The following is a 22,153-nucleotide window of genomic DNA, read 5'->3' as shown; positions in this document are numbered from 1 at the left end:
TCTACTCTTGCCTGTGGCTCTGCAAATAATCCACTTAGCACACACAGGCAAAAGAGCAACATTTTCTGTCTAATTATCATTTTTTTCCTGTCAGTTCTGTAACACTTGCATTTTTCACATGGATTGTTTCTTGTTTCTTTTATTATGTAAACTATAGACAGAAGGAGAAAGACTGGCTGTAACAAGAGTCTGGTTTTTTGCCAGGGATTTGTCATCTTAGCAAAGGAGCTAGGCTGAGCAGAGAGGCTGTGTTAATTACATTTCTAGAGTATTTCAGATGGAGAATGGACCACACAAAAGTATAATTTCAAAATAATTTCTATTTTTTATTCTATACATCCCAGGTAATTTATAGGGTTATTGTTATATGAAATTGTTGTAGTTATTAAGGAAGCTTTGGGCAAAACCATTAGGTCTGTGAACCATTCTGCTAAAAGTAATGCATACCGTTGTTCTTTGGTATTAACTAGAGAGTGATTTGGACAAGTAATTCAAACATGTTTAGTCTATAATCTCTAATATTGAAAATCTGTAGAAAAATAGGCCTAAGATCTAGAATAAATTCATGATTTATACATAGGGACAGGATAAGATTCTCTTAAGTGATTTTTTTCCTCAATAATTTCCATGCTACTTTCCTCTTATCACATTACTATTTGTTGTAAAAATAAGGTCTCTCTCTCTTTCTCTCTCTCACACACACACTCACACACACACACAGAGAGAGAGAGAGAGAGAGAGAGAGAAAACTTAGTGCCTGGCACATAATAGCTAACTACCTGGTAACTTGTAGCTGATATGAAAAAAACAGTTGTAAAGAATGAAAATGTGAGATTTCAGTTTCCAGAAGTATGGTAAACTATATATTCAGAGATGTTTTTTTCTGGAATAACACACCCAACTATGTCATATTTAGAAACAAAACAATATACAACAAAAGCATTTTTTTCAGTGTATATCACAACAGGTTGGGGAGAAAACGGATTGCCTCAGAGGCTAGAATGACAAAGAGAGAATCCAGAAGAGTAAGAAGAATTAGAGCTGGTGTTTGTCCTCAGGTATTTATACGTCTCTGCCATAGATTGTTAACTTCAATGGTCCAGGAATAGGTGAATAAGAAACAAAGTTTAGGGCATGACCAGAGTTGGGGGTCACAAAATGCCAGGACCCGTTAATGGTGAACTACAAAGGAGGGAACTAGAAAATGAATCCTTACTTTGCAGACAGAGGCAGTGTTAGTATATATCTTCTTCTCCTAGCATTTCTAAAGATTTTAACTTTTTCAGGTGAATTTTGAGCTTAATTCACATGATCAGGATGTCCTAACAAACTTCAAGCCTAAAATGTAGTATTAAGTGTCCTGAAATTGATCTTGCCTCCAGGTACCTGGATGAAGCAAAAGTAAATAATTTGTAGTCTCTGGCTTCTAAACTTAGGCTTCAAGGAATCACCGAAGATAAAGTTCCAAATAACGTAAACTTATAACCCACCCTCCAGCACTAAACATATAGAAATAGCCATTGAGTCAAGAGTAGCAACAAATGACAGAATCAGACCTGCAAAAAGTAATTAAAAGGTAAAGAATGCATTGAAAACATAAAGAATTGATAAAAGACTATTAACATTGACTAGAAATATTTGAAAAGAAACCATATAGAAAATTTAAAGTGAAAATAAAATAGTAGGAATAACATAGGTGTGATAATAAAAGATTGGGTAAAAAGATTAGATATGCTACTGAAAAGAGTACATGTTGAAGACTGTATTTGAATAAATTTGCTATCATGTATCACAGACTAAAAATGAAAATTATAAAAGAAAAGTAAAGACAGACGGAGAATGGAGTAAGAGTGTCAACCTGTGTCTTCTAGATAAGACAATAGAGAAAATGGAAAAGATATGATAAGGAAAATGGTTGCAAAAATTGTTGGAAAAAACACCATCCTCAGACATAGAAAGCCCTGTGGATCAAAAAATAAAAAAGAAACAAACAGAAACTCTCACCTGCACTCTCTGTCTTTAAACAGCAGTACACCAAAAATATCATCTTAAGCAGAGAGAAAAGACTTTAACTACAAAGAAAGAAATATTATGCTGATATTTACTCTCAAGAGCAACAAAGCCAGATAATAATGGAATAATCAATGCACTTAAATAATTAGCAATCTAAAGCCTGTAATCCCAGCACTTTGGGAGGCCAAGACGGGTGGATCACGAGGTCAGGAGATCGAGACCATCCTGGCTAACATGGTGAAACCCCGTCTCTACTAAAAAAATACAAAAAAACTAGCCGGGAGAGGTTGCGGACGCCTGTAGTCCCAGCTACTTGGGAGGCTGAGGCAGGAGAATGGCGTAAACCCAGGAGGCGGAGCTTGCAGTGAGCTGAGATCTGGCCACTGCACTCCAGCCTGGGCAACAGAGTGAGACTCCATCTCAAAAATAATAATAATAATAATAATAATAATAATAATAATAAGCAATCTAGAAAAATTACCAATCACTTTTCAAAAATTTAATAGAAATGAAAACCTGTTAGAAAAATCCAAACTGAGATTTTTTCTTTTCCCCAAATCAAAATCTAAAGTTACTTCTGAATTATATTCTTCTGGAAAAAGAAAAGTGATTTACAAAAATAATCTGAGAGGCATAGGGAATTGTTACCAGTGAACATAACATGTGTTTGAATTTAACAAAACAATATTATATAAAGCAACAATAATACTTTCTAATTTGTAAGTTAAAAAAAAAGGTAGAATTAAAATCTCAGACCATTTACATGCAAGTTATAACAATAGGTGACCAGAGTTAAGGCAACTTGAGTTCTTTGTATAGTTGAACATGCAAGGGTGTGTGGATTGTGCTGTATGCATTCAAGGGGAAATAGATCATAATCCAAACACAACGTGCTGCCTTGTAGCTATACACAGTGAGCCTGAAGGGTAAGATATAATTTTGATGTTGTTAAATTAACCATGCATGCCAAAATTTATAGGATAACTGTAAGAAAACAGAAGTCATATCATATTACTACTAAATTGGTAGAAAGAATAACATGGAATAAAAAAGAAATAAAAAAATAAAGAAAAGGTTGTATAAAAAGCACAAAATAAAGCAGCAAAAATAAAATGTATTAGTAACTATCATGTAACTGGGGCAAATTATAATGGATAAATATTTTTATATCCAGCAGTATGATATTTAAAAGAGACCCATGTAAAACTTCCAAACACAGAATGTTTGACAGAAAAAATGATAGAAAAATATATATTGGTGACTACTAATGAAAAAAAGCTAAAAGATTTCAACCAATTAACAAGCTTGACCTAATGATACATAGGCTAGTGTTGTAAGCAGAATTCTAAGATGTTCTCCAGGCTTCCTACTTCCACCCATGGTATACATGAACTGTAAAGCCCCAGGACTGTGCATATGATGGAATATCTTTCCCATGATTAAATTCTGATATATAGCACTTTTGACTTTAAGAAAGGGATATTACCCTTGGTGGATACAATCTAATCAAATAGGCATTTAGGAGGTTCTGAGTTTTTATCTTGAAGAATGAAACTAGCATCACAAAAGGGAAATAGTGCAAGGGAGATTCTGTTGCTGGCTTTGAAGATGGAAGGAGCCACATGACAAGTAATGTAGGTGATATTTCAGAGCTAAGAGTGGCATCCAGTTGACAACCAACAAAAAAAATGGAGACTTCAGTCCTACAACAACAATAATTGAATTCAGTCAACAATAAGAGTGAACATGGAAGCAGATTCTTCCTTAAATTCTCCAGAAATTAATACAACTGTGCTAAGACACAGCTCAGACAATTTTGACATACCATGGACCTCTGCCGAGAACCATACTATGAGCTAAGAAATGAATTTTTTTTTTAAGTAGCTAAGTTTATGGCAATCTGTTACACAGGAATAGCAAACTATACAACTACTACATTCAAGAGCTGGAGAGCTTACATTTTTCAAAAGCACAAATGCACCATTTATGAAAACTGACCACAAATTTGACCATAAAGCAAGTCTCAACAAATTTCAAAGAATATTTTTATCTGTACAATATATTTTGTGATAATACAATTTTGGAAGATTCCACAAAAAATGAATAAAGATATCCATTTCAGTGATAATTAAAAGGCATATTTCTAAATAGTTTGTGAGTCAAAGTAGGAAGCAATAAAAATTAAAATATTCATAGTAATAAACGTTAAGAGTTCTACATATCAAAATTTTGGGAATGCAGCTAACTAGCAACCTAGGAATATAAATAATCGCCCTTAAACTAATGAATGCCGTCATGCTTAAACTCTTAATCTCCCTTAAACTGATGAATGACATCTATAAAATCCCACAACAAATAATCATGAATTCTAAAAAAATTCCTATAAGTTGAAGATCAAAACAATGGGGCTTACTGTCAAGATGAGAAAGAAGTAATAAAACGTATAATAATTGGACTTAAGAAAAGAAATGGCATTTTTTTTAGGTGACATAATTATCTATATAGAAATCCCCAGGTATTTGTGGACAAATTAGATTTATCAAGAGTGATGAGCTCATTCTGCATATAAGCTTGATATACATAAGTCAATTGTATTTCTTATATACTAACATATGTTTAGAACTAGCAACTTAGGCAAAAAAGAATTCATTTATAAATGCAACAAAAATATAAGGCATTTAAGAATAAAACTAGCAAAAATGTGCAAAAGTTTTGTGCAGAATCTATAAACTTTAATAGAAGTTAACAAACAAATAAATGGAGTGCCATACCATGTTCATGGATAGACAGACACAATATATTAAAAATATCAATTATCTGCAACTTGACTTATTCAATGTCATGTCCATCAAAATTCTAACACTTTTTTTTTTCTGTTCACAAAGCTTGATGAGCTTATTCTAAAATTAATTTGAAATTCCAAAGTCTTTAGAATATTCAAGACACTACTAACAAAGAAGAGTGATGTATGGAGAGTTGCCTTATCAAATATCAATATTTATCCTAAAGCTATCTAATATTATAGAGCTATATTTAATATTTGTTACAGCATAGTATTGGTATTGTCATCATATTTGAGGCAAAATGGAAGAGAGTAGAGACCCCAGAAAATGAACTTATATGTCTATGTAAACTGATACATGAAAGGGGTGGTATTACAGATCAGTAAAAAAAAATGGAAATATTATTAAATAAATATATTAGACAAAGACCAATAGAACAGAATAGTGAAGCAAGAAATAAATCCATAATTTTACAGCCAATTGATTTTCAAGAGAGTTGCCAAAAACATTCTCTGGGTAGAGGACAGTGTCTTCAATAAATGGAAATGGGCAAACTGAATGTCTACAGAAAAATAAAACTAGATCCCCATCTCTCACTGTATATGAAAATCAAACCAAAGTGGAGTAAAGATTTAAATGTTAGATCAGAAATGATGAAACTACTGGAAGAAAGTGTAGAAGAAATACTTCAGGGAATTGGTCTGGGCAAACATTTTATGGAGAAAACCTTAAAAGCACAGGAAACAAAAGTAGAAAAAAAAATAATTGGAATTATATCAAACTAAAAGCCTTCTGCGGAGTAAAGGAAACAATGACAGAATGAAGAGGCAACCTGCAGAATGGGAGAAAATATTTGCAAATTATTTACCCAGCAAGGGATTAATATTGAGAATATACAAGGAACTCAAACAGCTCAATAGGAAAAAAATAACCCAAATATTCCTAAAAAATGGGCAAATAAGTTGAATAAACCTCACAAAATAACACATGCAAATGACCAACAGATATAGGGAAAAATGCTAAACATCACTAATCATCAGGAAAATGCAAGTCAAAACTACAATGAGATATCGTCTCATCTGAGAATGGTCATTATAAAAAAGACAAAAAATAACAAATGCTTGTGAGGATTCAGAGAAACGGGAACTGTTATACACTGTTGATGGGAATGTAAGTTGGTACAACCATTACGGAAAACATTATGGAGGTTCCTAAAAACTAAACTACCATATGAGCCAGGAAAGCTAGTAAAGGGTATATGTCTAAAAAGGGAAAAAATCAGTACATTGTATTGGTATCTGTACTCCATGTTTATTGTAGCAGTATTTACAATAGCCAAGATATGGAATCAACCCAAGTGTCCGTCAACAGATGGATAAAGAAAATGTGGTATATATACATAATATAACACTACTTAGGAGTAAAAAGGAAAGAAATTCTGTCATTTGCAGCATCATGGATGAGCTTGGAGGACATTATATTAAGTGAAATAAGAGAGGCACAGAAAGGTAAACATTGCATGTTCTCACTTATACATGGAGGCACAAAAAGTTGATCTCATGGAAGTAGAGAGTAGAACAGTGGTTACTGGAGGGTTGGAAGGTTGGGGAGAGGGGAGACAGCCAGAGGTTGGTTCATGGTTGCAAAAGTACCGCTACATAGGAGAACTAAGTTCTAATGTTCTATTGTACTGTAGGGTGATACAATAAATGATTTATTGTACATTTTTCAAATAGTTGAAAGAATGGATTTTGATTATTCTCAAGATTAAGAAATGATAAATTTAGGTGTTGAATATGCTAATTACTCAGATTTTTGTCATTACACATTATATACATGTATCAAAACATTACACTGTACTCCATAAATATGTATGATTAGTATGTGTTGATTAAAAGTAATAAATAAAAACATAAATAAATATGTTGGGGAAATAGGTATCCATATAGAAAAAAAGTGAAAATGAATCTGTAATCTCACACATAAAGGTAAATTTCAGGTAAATCAAGCACTCAAATGTCACGGGCAGAATTTTAACATTTACAAAAATAATATGTTGAATGTATACATGAATTATAGCAAATTTAGAAGCATACCACTGAATTAAATTATTGTTATGCTTCCCAATATATGAGTAAAGAAAAGAAAGGCAACAGAGAGGCCAACATATTCCAGTCCTAAAGTCACGTAGAACCCCCTAAATATACTTTCCAAATAAACAAGGACATGTTTCTAAGAAATTAAGCACTATTCCTCTGACTTTTATCACTTATGGGCTGTGTTTTCATGATATTTATCTTCTTACTTAAGTCATTATTCTTGGTTGTACATAACTTAGCTATCAGTACAATGATTATAAATTTGTACCTAAATTCTCTTTTCTTCAATTTACTTGAGCCACCCAAATAGCTTGTTTTTAACTGTAATTTTAGGATATGTCTATGTTATCTTTAAGAAAAGTTTACTAAAGACAGTTATTTATTTGAAAACGCTTTTTGGCTCCTTTTACCATAAGCTGCCATTTGACATGGAGATGAAAGTTCTAGCTCAACAGTTTCCTTTTACTTACACTTAGTTTGCCACAAATTGAAACCTCAACTGCCTGGCAAAAATAAAAGCCACAACTTCTACTTTGCTCCTGGCATAAACTCAAAAGGACAATTTGTGCCATTTGTAAGTTAATCAAAAGAGATTATACACAGCAAGGCAGGCAGAACTCTGGGCTCCAATTTAATGTGCTTTGAGTTGGCTTTGCTAGATGGTCCTGTTTATGAAGATAATGCCCCTATTGCCAGGATATGTTTATGTTCTTTTCCCCCAGGGAAAAGATTGCCATAGAACAAATTAAAGGCGATTAGCAGAAGATTGGGTAATTGCCAATAAATTCAGTAAACTTCCATGAACTTTTAAGCCAAAATGGCCTTTTTAAGGGTCCTCATTTTGCTATTTGTTAGTTGTTTGACCTTGGAGGAAATACTTAACCTCTCTGAACATTAATTTCCTCATTTATAATAATAATTTTCTGATAAGGTTGTTACGGGGATTGGAGATAGTATATTAAGTACCAAGAGTTGTGCCTAGCTAGTGGGTGGTTTTCAGTAAATGGTACCCATATATTATTATTGAAAAATATTTGACAGTTTATTATCACTTACTGATCAACATAATAGAATTAATATGATTGTGCTTTTAGGACATAATCTAATATTTCATTTGCCTAATATTAAACAGGAACTAAATATAAGTAAGACCTGTATGTTTCTGCTGCGGCATGGGTTGGAAATACAGTTCGAAGATGTTTTTGAGAACAGATTAGTAATTCTCACACTCACTTGCTCCTTGTACATGGGATTCCCTGATGGCTGAGAATGCATTAATTTTTCCCTTTCTTACATTTTTGATTCAGAATCAAATCTATATCTAATATTTTAATGGAAATGCATTTCTAAAACATAAAAGAACAAAATAAATTTGATACACCACCAAAAATTAAACAATAAAACACAGGTTGTAGCAGAATTTCAAATATGTTTTCCTTTTTCAAAAAATTCTGATTTAATAATGTATACTCTCAAGGCATGCAGCCTTGGGAAATTTCTAGCCCAGAGCATTGTAGCTCTGCATATAGTCAACTAAATGATTTTCATGGTTTTTCCATAGGAAAATAATTTTAAATTTGCTTCCTCCTGACACCCAGAAGTTTCTCTTTTTCCTCCATAGCTGGTGGGTTATTATGCTTAAAGGAAATAAATTGCTTAACAACATACTGAGTAAATTCTAACAGAAACACAAACTTTTATCACAAAAAGATATTTTAAATTAAATACAAACATTTATTAGTTAGCTAATGGTCTGCATTATCCACATTATGCTTCTTTCCTGGGCCTAAATAATCAAAAGATTGCTATTAATTGGAAGAAAGTATTCATTTACATAAGTATGCACTTTCTGGATCATCTTCATACTAACATTGTGTTATATAATTTATAAATTTGGCTCTCTGAAATTTATTAATGTAATATTTTCATGTACTATTACATTAATATGTGTTAATTTACTAATATAATACGTTAAGGATTATTTATTTTCAGAAGTGCATAAAATTCAGAATTTGCTCCTTACCAGACTTTATTCAGTGAGGTGCTGGTAAATGCTTAAAAAATGGTTCTCAGAAAAAGCAGACCCTGTGTGTAGCATTGCTAATTTCCATAGTGTAAAAATCTCCTGCAGTGACTGTTTTAAAGCTACTAAAGTGAAGTCACTGATCTGAAAATTGGGAATGAATGCACACAATTGGCTCTTCTGAGCTGGAAAAAGCTCACTCCAGCACATCTTTGCATATTCTCCACATTACAATGACATAATTTAAAATAATCAACTTAAATTTAATTTATATTAACTGAATGCTTATTCTGAACCAATTTCTACTCAAGATATTGGAGTTATCCCTCCAACTATATTTATATATATTGTGTAAGTATTTGTTTATTGTCAAATTTTATCAAGTGTCATAGTCTCATGAAGGCAAAGACTTTAGTTTAGTTCATTTTTGATTTCTCTAAACCTAAAATGATGTCTAACACATAGCAGACAATGAATAAAGATTTCTTGAGTCAAAGGAGACTCAGATGTCAACAAGCTCACAGTCTATCAGAAAATTAAACAAAATGAATTTTAAGGAGATACGGAAACTAAATCATATAATCACCAAGTCTCAGTGTTTCCTAAAGTTAAAAGTTAAACCATAATAAATTCCATAATGCTATATTAATAAAAATTAGATATGTCCAGCTAACATTATATTTCATTGAAAGACATGTTATATGTTGATTGTGATTCTGCAAAGAATAAGAGTGCCAATACCAGTAGCAACAGTAAATCTTTATAGAGTGCTTATTCCAAAGCAGGAATATGCTAAGTGAATAACATATACAGTATTATTGAATTTACCTCTCATCTTACCCTTTCCAATATGCACTAATTTTGCCTTCTCATTTTATACATGAGAAAATTGCAGCTCCAAATTGTTCACAAACTTGCTCAAGTAAGTTGCTGATAAGTGCTGGGCTCCATTCTGAACCTAAACCTCTCATTGAATATAAGTTCTTAACCTAAGTAGTCTTCTAAATACTTATTATTTCCTCTGTTTTTTCAAAATAGTATAAATCATGGAGGGTTCACATTTCCATGTTGATGCTTTACAATTCACAGAAGCAAGATGACGCAACCAAGATTATTTTTCAAAGTAAAAGATGCTCCACCATTGACAATGGGATCTCTTTAAAGTGGGCAAGTTGGTCACAGGATTTGAATGAATTCACTGTTTGTTGTAAAAGGAGGGAATTGGGCCAGATAGATGGATTCATAGCTGAATTCTACCAGCTATACAAAGAAGAGCTGGTACTAATTCTACTGAAACTATTCTTAAAAATAGAGGAGTAAGACTCCTCCCGAGCTCGTTCTATGAAGCCAGCATCACCTTGATACTAAACCCCAGCAAAGACAAACGAAGAAAGAAAACTACTATATTAGGCCAATATCTCTAATGAACATAGGCAAAAACATCCTCAAAAAATCTAGCAAACTGAATCCAGAAGCACATGACAAAGTTAATTCAACATGATCAACTAGACTTCAGTCCTGGAATGCAAGGCTGGTTCAACATACAAAAATCGGCAAATGTGATTGACTCCATAAACAGAATTTAAAACAAAAACCATACAATTATCTAAATAGACACAGAAAAAGTTTTCGATGAAATCCAACATCCCTTTGTGATAAAAACCCTCAAGAAACTAGGGATTAAAGAAACATACCTCAAAATAATCAGAGCCATCTCTTACAAACCCACAGCCAACTGGAAATAATATTGACAGGCAAAAACTGGAAATAATACCCTTGAGAACTGAAACAGGTAAAGATGTCCATTCTCACAACTCCCATTCAACATAATGGTGAAAATCCTTGCCAGAGCACTCAGGAAAGAGAAAGAAAGAAAAGACATCTGAATAGGAACAGAAGAAGTCAAATGATCTCTTGCTGACAATATGATTCTATATGTAGAAATCCCTAAAAACTCTAACAAAAATATCTGGGACTGATAAATAACTTCCATAAAGTTTCAGGATATAAAATCAATGTACAAAAATCAGTTGCATTTCTATACATCCAACAATGTTCAAACTGAGTGCCAATTCAAGAATGCAATCCCATTTACAATCACTGCAAAAAACAAAACAAAACAACAACAACAACAACAACAACAAAAACCTAGAAATACATCTAACCACGAAGGTGAAAGGTCTCTAGAAGGAGAACTACAAAACCCTGCTGAAAGAAATCTTAAATGACAGAAAAAAATGGAAACCATTTCACGATTATGGATTGGAAGAATATCATCAAAATGACCATACTACCCAAAGCAATCTACACATTCAACCCCCTTCCTAATCAAGCTACTAATGTCATTTTTCACAGAACTAGAAAAAACTGTTCTAAAATTCATATGGAGCCGTGGAACCTGACCAGTTGAAGAAATCCTAGGCAAAAAGAACAAAGCCAGAGGTGTAATATTACCTGACTTCAAACTATACTATAAGGCTACAGTAACCAAAACAGCATGGTACTGATACAAAAACAGACACATAGACCAAAGAAGCAGAATAGAGAATCCATAAATTCTCTAATCTTTGACAAAAACAAACAATGGGGATAGGACTCCCTATTCAATAAATGGTACTGGGATAGCTGGCTAGCCATATGCAGAAGAATGAAATTAGACTTCTAGTTTTTAGCATGTAAAAAATTAACTAAAGATGGTTGAAAGATTTAAATGTAAGACCTGAAACTATAAGAATCCTAGAAGAAAACCTAGCAAACACCATTGTGGACATTGGCCTTGGGAAAGAAACTATGACCAAGCCCTCAAAAGCAATTGAAGGAAAACCAAAAACCAGGTGGGATAATTATACTAAAGAGCTTCTACACAGCAAAACAAACTATCAACAGAGTAAACAGACAATATACAGAATTGGAGAAAATGCTTGCAAACTATGCTTCCAACAAAGGTCTAATATCCAGAATTCATAAAGAACTTAATCAAATCAACAAGCAAAAGACAAATAACCCCATTTAAAATTGTAGACAAAGATAAGTAGGCAAAATACACGAATAGACATCTCTTGAAAGAAGACAAGCAAGGGTCAAAAAACATGAAAAATGTTTCACATCAGTAATCATTAGGAAAATGGAAATCAAAACTCTTACGAGATATAATCTCAGGTCAGTCTGAGTGGCTACTATTAAAAAGTCAAAAAGCAACAGATGCTGGTGAGGCTACAGAGAAAAGGGAGCTCTTAAACACTGTTGGTGGGAATGTAAGTTAGTCCTGATACTATGCAAAACAGTTTGGAGATTTCTCAAAGAACTTAAAACAGAACTACCACCCAACCCAGCAATCCCATTACTGGGTATATATCCAAAAGAAAATCGTTCTACCAAAAAGACACATGCCCTTTTATGTTCATCACAGCACTATTCGCAATAGCAAAGACATGAAATCAACCTAGGTGACCATTAATGGTGGATTGGAGAAAGAAAATATGGTGCATATACACCACTGAATACTATACAGCCATAAAAAGAATGAAATCATGTCCTTTGCAGCAACATGGATTCACCAGGAGGCCATTATCCTAAGTCAATCAATGAAGAAACAGAAAACCAAATACGATATGTTCTCACTAATAAGTGGGAGCTAAACATTGGGTTTTCATGGAGATAAACATAGCAAACAGATACTAGGGACTACTAGAAGAGTGAAGAGGGAAGGCAGACAAGGATTGAAAAACTATTGAGTACTGTGCTCAGTACCTGGGTTATGGAAGCAATTGTACCCCAATCACTTCTCACAGGGTCCCTCCTAGGACATGTGGGGATTATGGGAACTACAATTCAAGATGAGATTTGGGTGGGGACACAGTCAAACCATATCAGCGGGGGATGGCGTGGAGTTTGCTGTTTTATGATGGGTAAGGGAGCTCACTTATAACATTTTGAAAGGAGTCCTATGAAGGAAGTGGGGAAGCAAATTATACAGGTATGCCTAGTAGTATTTCTAAGTATAGTATTCCTAGGTATACCTAGGGTCAACACATTCTGAGTAAGAGGGAACAGCAGGCCAGGCACAGTGGCTCACTCCTGCAATCCCAGCCCTTTGGGAAGCTGAGACGGTTGGATTACCTGAGGTCAGGAGTTCGAGACCAGCCTGACCAATATGGTGAAACCCTGTCTCTAATAAAAATACAAAACTTAGCCAGGTGTGGTGGCTGGCACCTGTAGTCCCAGCTACTCGGGAGGCTGAGGCGGGAGAATCGCTTGAACTCAGAAGGCAGAGGCTGCAGTGAGCCGAGATTGTGGCACTGCACTCTAGCTTGGGTGATAGAGTGAGCCTTGGGCTCTAAATAAATAAATTAATTAATTAAATTAAAAACCCCCAACAACAAACAAACTAAACTAAACTAAAAGAGAGAGTGTGTGTGTTGTAAAAGAGGAGGTCAGAGAAATGGGTTGTGGAGGCAGGTCAGAGAGGGATTGTAGGCCAAATTACAGACTTCAGTCGTTTCTCTGAGAGGTGTGGAAAGCAATTTGAAGTTTTGAGTAGAGTCATGCCGCAATCTGTTTCCATTTCTAAAGAACTACAGTGACTGGTGAGGCTTAGAGACTCCATGTGGCAGGAGAGCCATGGCCTTAGGGAGACCAGTGAGAAGGTTGTCACCCTAACGCTAGTGAGAGAACTCACGTCTTAGTCAAGGTAGTGATGGCAAGGGTGTATTCCAATTTATTCAGTAGGAGAACCCACAGGTTTTCTCATGGATATGTAGAATGAGAGGAAGAAAGAGGTCAAGATTAGCTCAAAGCTTTTAGTCTGAACAAATGGAAGGCTGGAGACGAGGAGTATGGAGTTTGGTTTTGGCCCGTGTCCAGTTTGACATGCTTCAATATGATGACAATTGAAAATGCTTGTATCTATTTTAAGTATTCATATCTTTAAAATTTCCTAAACCTCAATTCTTATATTAAGTTCTTTAATTAAAATACAATTATTTATTTATTGCTGAGCATAGACTTCTTATCAAATTTCACTAATAGAAGAGGCAAACCCATGGAGAAATCTTGGTAAGAAGATACAAATAAATGTCAGAGACGATATCAGTGTGCTCAACACTAGAGGGCAGCACGATCACAGGATAGAACAGGAATCTAGCAAGCATTCACAGTAAAACGTTTTATTTGGGTACATTTATTTCTAACTCACTGACGCTAGCAGTAGGAGTCTTCAGAAATGAAAATAAACAAAGCATAACCTTTCATCAAAGACAGGTGTTAGAGAGAAAAAGTAATTTATTTCAGTTTATAAGGGTCCACAGAAGCTCTGATATAGCTGGGGGCTTCTACAGTTTTTGAAAATAAAAGCATAAAGCCAGGGAAGCAGGGGACACTCCAAGGCATATTGTTCTCTTCATACTCTTGTTGAAATCATGCTGGCAGCTATGAATTGCACTAGGGTACAGAAGAGAGCAGCCCAGGTTGCCCCAGTTCAAATTTGGTACTCCTCTCAAGGACTATGGTGCAGCTACGGTATATGTGCCTCCTCGCAAAGGTGACATTGCTGCCCAAGGCCCTACTTAAATCAGGTGTAGCTGTTGGTGCCAGCAGGTCATGAGTGCTTAAGTCAGGAATGATAATCTTCCTTTTGTCAGGGAATAAAGAAGGATGCAAGAAATAAAATAAGAAAATAAATAGGGCACAAAGGAAGAAAGAGCAGAGTTGAAGCAAAACTAATACAACCTTAGGATGAGAAAAAAAGTTTACATATTTGAATATGAGTGAAAGAGACACATCAAGTTGTGTAGAACTGGTAATATATTGATTTTTGTTAAAAAACATTAGGTAGCTGCTGACATGGAAAAATTGTCAGGAGCTAACAAACTAGTTTTAAATTTGAGATAAGGGGGATTATGTATTGGAGAAATGTAGTTATTTTGGCAAGTTGAAAAGATCTGTGTGTGTGTGTGTGTGTGTGTGTGTGTGTGTGTGTGTGTGTGTGTGAGAGAGAGAGAGAGAGAGAGAGAGAGAGGGAGAAACAGTTTCTCCAAGTACTGCTTCAACTTCATCTTCTATTAAACTGCTATTTATAGCTAGAAATACATTCAATCAAGGTGTATTTCTTGACAATGGTACTTACAAATATAATGTTCATAGAATGATGTCATGCATAAAAAATTACTGTCTTTCTCTTTGGAATAGAGAAGGATATAAATATTTATTTATATCTTTTTAGAGGGATATTAGGACATAGTAATCTATTGTCCTGAAATCTTGAAGGACAATAGACTAAATAGACCAAAAAACCATGAAGGCAAATTATGAACATGTATTTACAAAGTACCATAACTAGTAAAACACATTATCCACACTCACTCAAAAGTCCCTATTTTCCCCTTACTTTATTCATCTGTATAATCAGTTACACATTGTTTCTCCTTTCAATCATATTTCCCTGTGTCTTCTAGACACAGAATTTTGAGGCTGAGGCGGGCAGATCTTTTGAGGTCAGGAGCTTGAGACCAGCCTGACCAACATGGTGAAACCCTGTCTCTACTAAAATATAAAAATTAGCTGGGAGTGGGGACAGGCACCTGTAATCTCAGCCTCTTAGGAGGCTGAGGCATGAGAATCACTTGAACCTGGAGGCAGAGGTTGCAGTGAACTGAGATCACACCATCGCACTCCAGCCTGGGCGACAGAGTGAGACTCTCTCTCTCAAAAAAAAATAATAATTGGTATAAATTTCCCCAGATGCATTAGTTCTTAACCAGAAACAATTTTGCTCCCCTAGGTAATATTTGGCAATGTTTGGAAGCATTTTGATTGTCTCAATTAAGGGAGTGTTACAGGCATCTAGTGGCTAAAGGTTGCTGTTAACCATCTTGCAATGCATAGGACAGCCCTCATCCCCCACAACAGAGTTATTCAGTCTCAAATGTCAATACTACTAAAGTTGAAAACCCCTGTCACAAAGTGTTATTTAAACAATAAAAAAATTGTAATGTAAATATTATTAGGCCTGGGATGACCATATTTCTATAAACACTGAGCCTGGTAAACAAACTGCAGGAGAGAGAGGACCTTCCCAGTGTTGTCCTTTTATAGTTGCAAGCTTTACTCCTTTTGGAGTGGTTCTTGGCTTCAGAATGTTGTTTTTACTCTTTACACTTAGGTGTTAATACTTATGGACACACTCATCTGTCCTTTCTTTGTCAGAAATTCCTGTGCCAGTGTTCTACAATGTATCTGTGGCCTTAGGTTCTTAGAGAGAATGTCAGATAGGTTGAGTTTTTCTCCTCACTGCTAAGGATTGAAGTCATAGTTAAGAAAGAACCTACATTACAGCTTGAAATCACTTTTCTTGATGTGCATACTATTTATGAAATCCAACCATTATTCTTTTCTATAGTGTGCTGTTGCAGTAGAAGAGGGACTACTCAACCAATAAGATGAGATGAAAAACAGGAAGAACAAAGAACAGAGTGCATAGAGCATGCATCCAGAGTAGTCAAGACTAACTTTTGAACCTCTCCAACTCTGCACCATTCTAGTTGAGTGACCTTGGTCAAGTGACCTAGCCTATCTCATCCTCTAAGCAAGGAGGATACTGAGGCGTCTGTTTTATCATTCAGCTGCATGTGCAATGCCCAGTACAGTGTCTAGTGTGTAGGAAACTTTCAATCATTTTTTTTATTCATGCTGTATTAACTTTAAGTAACTTTAAGATCTTTCTGTCTAGAGACCATTTCACCCACTGCTCTATTTGGCCATCAGTTTTGTCTCTCTTCAGCAATGGTGAGGTGGACACCCTTTCATTGGGGAAGAGAAATCCATGCTTTGTTGCCCTTGTCAAAAAACAAAAATGTTTGAGAGGTGGATGGCAAAGCTGCTGCCACTGGCATCTTTCACATTCACCACATCAAAAGATCTAGAATATTTCTCTCTGTTTGTGATCACACCAGTTCTTCCCAAGGTAGCATCTCCAGTCACAGGATACCAGTGTCAACTGGTTACCACTGTTGAACTTGATGCAATCTGTAATCTTGCCAGTCTCTAAATCAATTTGAATGGTGTCATTTACCTTGATGAGTAGATCCAAGTAGCAGATGGTGTGAGCATCACGAATCACCAGATGAGGGATTCCTTTTGTGACCACAAATATTTTTCTCACTTTGCACAACTTGTACTTGGCCTCCTCAGGTGTGATATGATGAACAGCAAAGTGACCTTTGGTGTCATACAACAGACAAAAATTTTCTTCAGTCTTGTCAATGCTGATGACAGCAGGATAGGTTACATTAGTTCAGACCTTGCCATTGATCTTAATGAACCACTGCATGCAAACCTTTTTTTTTTTTCCCAACTTTTATTTTCAGTTCAGAGGTACAGGTGCAGGATGTGCAGATTTGTTACACAGATAAACGTGTGCCATGGTGATTTGCTGTACAGATCATCTCCTCACCTAAGTATTAAGCCAGCATCCATTAGCTATTCATCCTGAAGCTCTCCTTTCTCTCATCCTCCAACTTCCGACAGGCTCCAGTGTGTGTCCACGTGTTCTCATCACTTAACTCCCACTTATAAGTGAGAACGTGCAATGTTTGGTTTTCTGTTTCTGCATTAGTTTGCTGAGAATGATGGCTTCCAGTGCCACCCATGCCCCTGTAAAAGACATGATCTGGTTCCCTTTCATGGCTGCATAGTATTCCATGGTGTATATATACCATATTTTCTTTATCCAGTCTATTGTTGATGGGCATTTAGGTTGATTCCACGCCTTTAATATTCTGAATAGTCCTGCAATGAACATATGTGTTAGTGTATCTTTATAATAGAATGATTCATATTCCTGTGGGTATATACCCAGTAATGGGATTGTTGCATCAAGTGGTATTTCTGCCTCTAGGTCTTTTAGGAATCACCACAGTGTCTTCCACAATGGTCGAACTAATTTACATTCCCACCAACAGTGTAAATGTATTCATTTTTCTTCACAACCTCACCAGTATCTGTTGTTTTTCACTTTTTGATTAGCCATTCTGACTGCTGTGAGATGATATATCTTTGTGGTTTTGATTTGCAGTTCTCTAATGATCAGTGATGTTGAGCTTTTTTTCGTATGTTTGTTGACCACATGTATGTCTTCTTTTGAGAAGTGTCTCTTCATGTCCTTTCCTCACTTTTTAATGTGGTTGTTTCTTTTCCTGTAAATTTGTTTAAGTTTTTTGTTTTATTTTATAGTGCTTTAAGTTCTAGGGTACATTTGTACAACGTGCAGGTTTGTTACATATGTATACATGTGCTGTGTTGGTTTGCTGCCCCCATTTAACACGTCATTTACATTAGGTATTTCTCCTAACGCTATCCCTCCCCATCCCCCCACTACATGACAGGCCCTGGTGTGTGGTGTTCCCCTTCCTGTGTCCACGTGTTCTCGTTGTTCAATTCCCACCTATGAGTGAGAATATGCAGTGCTTGGTTTTCTGTCCTTGTGATAGTTTGCTCAGATTGATGGTTTCCAGTTTCATCCATGTCCCTACAAAGGACATGAACTCATCCTTTTTATGGCTGCATAGTATTCCATGGTGTATATGTGCCACATTTTCTTAATCCAGTCTATCATTGATGGACATTTGGGTTGGTTCCAAGTCTTTGCTATTGTGAATAGTGCCGCAATAAACATACGTGTGCATGTGGCTTTATGGTGGCATGATTTATAATCCTTTGGCTATATACCCAGTAATGGGATTGCGGGATCAAATGGTATTTCCAGTTCTAGATCCTTGAGGAATCGCCACACTGTCTGCCACAATGGTTGAACTCCCACCAACAGTGTAAAAGTGGGAGTTTACACTCCCACCAACAGTGTAAAAGTGTTCCTATTTCTCCATATCCTCTCCAGCACCTGTTGTTTCCTGACATTTTAATGAACAACATTCTAAATGGTGTGAGATGGTATCTCATTGTGGTTTTGATTTGCATTTCTCTGATGGCCAGTGATGATGAGCATTTTTTCATGTGTCTGTTGGCTACATAAATGTCTTCTTTTGAAAAGTGTCTGTTCATATCCTTTGCCCACTTTTTGTACCTCTGGTAGAATTTGGCTGTGAATCCGTCTGGTCCTGGACATTTTTTGCTTGGTAGGCTATTCATTACTGCCTCAATTTCAGAGCCTGTTATTGGTCTATTCAGCAATTCGACTTCTTCCTGGTTTAGTCTTGGGAGGGTGTATTTGTCCAGCAATTTATCCATTTGTTCCAGATTTTCTAGTTTATTTGTGTAGAAGTGTTAATAGTATTCTCTGATGGTTGTTTGTATTTCTGTGGGATCAGTGGTGATATCCCCTTTATCATTTTTTATTGCATCTATTTGATTCTTCTCTCTTTTCTTCTTTATTAGTCTTGCTAGCTGTCTATTAATCTTTTCAAAAAACCAGCTCCTGTATTCATTGATTTTTTGAAGGTTTTTTTTGTGTCTCTATTTCCTTCAGGTCTGCTTTGATCTTAGTTATTTCTTGCCTTCTGCTAGCTTTTGAATGTGTTTCCTCTTGCTTCTCTGTTTTTTTTAATTGTGAAGTTAGGGTGTCGATTTTAGATCTTTCCTGCTTTCTCTTGTGGGCATTTAGTGCTATAAATTTCCCTCTACACACTGCTTTAAATGTGTCCCAGAGATACTGGTACATTGTGTCTTTGTTCTCATTGGTTTCAAAGAACATCTTTATTTCTGCTTTCATTTCGTTTGTTTTGTTTTGTTTTGTTTTTTTGATGGAGTCTAATTTTGTTGCCCAGGCTGGAGTACTGTGGTGTGATCTGCGCTCTCTGCAAGCTCCACCTCCCAGGTTTACTCCATTCTCCTGCCTCAGCCTTCCAAGTAGCTGGGACTACACGCCTGGCTAATATTATTTGTATTTTCAGTAGAGACAGGGTTTCACCATGTTAGCCAGGATGGTCTTCATCTCCTGACCCATGATCCACCCTCTTCAGCCTCCCAAAGTGCTGGGATTACAGGCGTGAGCCACCACGCTCAGCCTCACCTCATTTTGTTATTTACCCAGTAGTCATTCAGGAGCAGGTTGTTCAGTTTCCATGTAGTTGTGTGATTTTGAGTGAGTTTCTTAATCCTGAGTTCTAATTTGATTGCACTGTGGTCTGAGAGACAGTTTGTTGTGATTTCTGTTCTTTTACATTTGCTGAGGAGTGCTTTACTTCTAACTATGAGATCAATTTTGGAATAAGTGCAACATGGTGCTGAGAAGAATGTATATTCTGTTGATTTGGGGTGGAGAGTTCTGTAGATGTTTATTAGGTCTGCTTGGTGTAGAGCTGAGTTCAAATCCTGGATATCCTTGTTAACCTTCTGTCTTGTTGATATGTCTAATATTGACAGTGGGGTGTTAAAGTCTCCCATTATTATTGTGTAGGAATCTAAGTCTCCTTTTAGGTCTCTAAGACTTGATTTATGAATGTGGGTGCTCCTGTATTGGATGCATACATATTTAGGATAGTTAGCTCTTCTTGTTGAATTGATCCCTTTACCATTATGTAATGGCCTTCTTTGTCTCTTTTGATCTTTGTTGGTTTAAAGTCTGTTTTATCAGAGACTAGGATTGCAACCCCTGCTTTTTTTTGCTTTCCATTTGCTTGGTAGATCTTCCTCTATCCCTTTATTTTGAGCCTATATGTGTCTCAGTACGTGAGATAGGTCTCTTGAATGCACCACACTGATGGGTCTTGACTCTTTATCCAATTTGCCAATCTGTGTCTTTTAGTTGGAGCATTGTCAGGGTATATGTAAATTTCTTCCTTAGGAAAAATGATGATGGGGAGAGACTCTTTCAGCTTATGGGGATTAGTAAATGGACAAGGAGCAAACACACCACTTAGTTTATCCAGAATCCAATGGTTGGAGCTGCAACCAACGTCAGATGCTTCTTGGGACCATAAGCCATGGTTGCTGTAGGCATAGAGAGAATCAATAAATGTTAACTACCATTATCTGGTTTTTTTTTTTTTGCCATTTATTTATTTACCAACTATTATTGGATTTCTTTTATATGTTAAGTCCTTTGCTAGAAACTGTGGATTAAATGGTAAGCCAAAACAAACAGGTTCCTGCTCTTATAAAGCTTATTGTTGAGGAGGTGTGAAAGGCACAAATTAAATAACCACAAAATATATTGCCTGTTTGTGGTTGTCATAAAGAAAGCTACATGGAGCTATTAAATATAACTGAGGGATTTGATCCCTTCTGGATTCCAAGGGGTCTGTGGAAGATTCAACTCGTGTGCTGAGAAACCTTTTGGATCTTTGCCTTGTGATAGCTCTTCCTTTACCTTCAACATTAAAAAATAGTCACCATTGTTCCTGGAGTTAGGTAGTATAGGTTCCAACTGTTACATCTTAAAAAATAACTTGTACATGTTACAACAAAAGGATAAAATAGGAATGAGTCATCTTCTTTTAAATTTCTATATCTCTCTCTGGTCAGAATTTACCTTTGCTACTCTAGTTTTTAATTTTTCCATTAGAGAATATAAACTATGCCATTGCCTTACAGTGCCTTGAGTATAAAAAAAGAGGTTGTTCTTGTATTTTATTGAGGTAGAGGATCAACAGGACTTATTTCTTGGTTCCAACAGGATCAAGTGAAGAAACTGACAGGAACCAGCAGATAACAATGAAAGATATCCCTATCTGCCCTTATTGTCCATTAGCATAAGACACTACCACCCAATGCCATGCCAGTTTACAAATGCCATGGCAATAAAAGTTACCACCCCTTTCCATGGCAATGACCCAGAAGTTATTTCCCCTTTCCTAAAAAGTTCTAAATAACCCACCCATCAATTTGCATTAGCTTGCCCCTTAATTTGCATGTAACTGAAAGTAGGTATAAGTGGGTATAAATACAGTTGCCAACAACCCATATCTTGCCAACTCTGGGCACACTGCCTATGAGTTAGCCCCACCCTGCAAAGGACAGTTGCATTCAGAAAAGATTGCTGTTTAATAGTACTGGCTTGGCCTTGAATTCTTTCCTAGGCAAACCCATGATACCCACTCATCAACCTGTTTATAAAAGATAGAGTCAGGTATTAGAAGAACTGAGGATATATTTTTTATTTGAATGCAGCTGCCAGGTGATATATCTAGAAAATGACTATTTAGCAATAGTCGTCTCTCCTTTTTCTAAGGTGAATGGAGTGGGAGAGAAGTTTGCACTCCTCAGCCATTTAAATAAATGAGGAA

The 22,153-nt window shown here is 35.8% G+C and overlaps 1 pseudogene; it reads right to left on the bottom strand.

Annotated features, from left to right (window-relative positions):
- Positions 1–16,652: 16,652 nt before the first annotated feature.
- On the bottom strand, positions 16,653–20,853 carry LOC126930131 (40S ribosomal protein S4, X isoform-like; annotated as a pseudogene).
- Positions 20,854–22,153: the final 1,300 nt, after the last annotated feature.

Source organism: Macaca thibetana, chromosome 11 (assembly GCF_024542745.1).
Source record: "Macaca thibetana thibetana isolate TM-01 chromosome 11, ASM2454274v1, whole genome shotgun sequence".
Classification (NCBI taxonomy): Eukaryota; Metazoa; Chordata; class Mammalia; order Primates; family Cercopithecidae; genus Macaca; species Macaca thibetana.
This window is presented reverse-complemented; position numbering and strand designations above follow the sequence as displayed.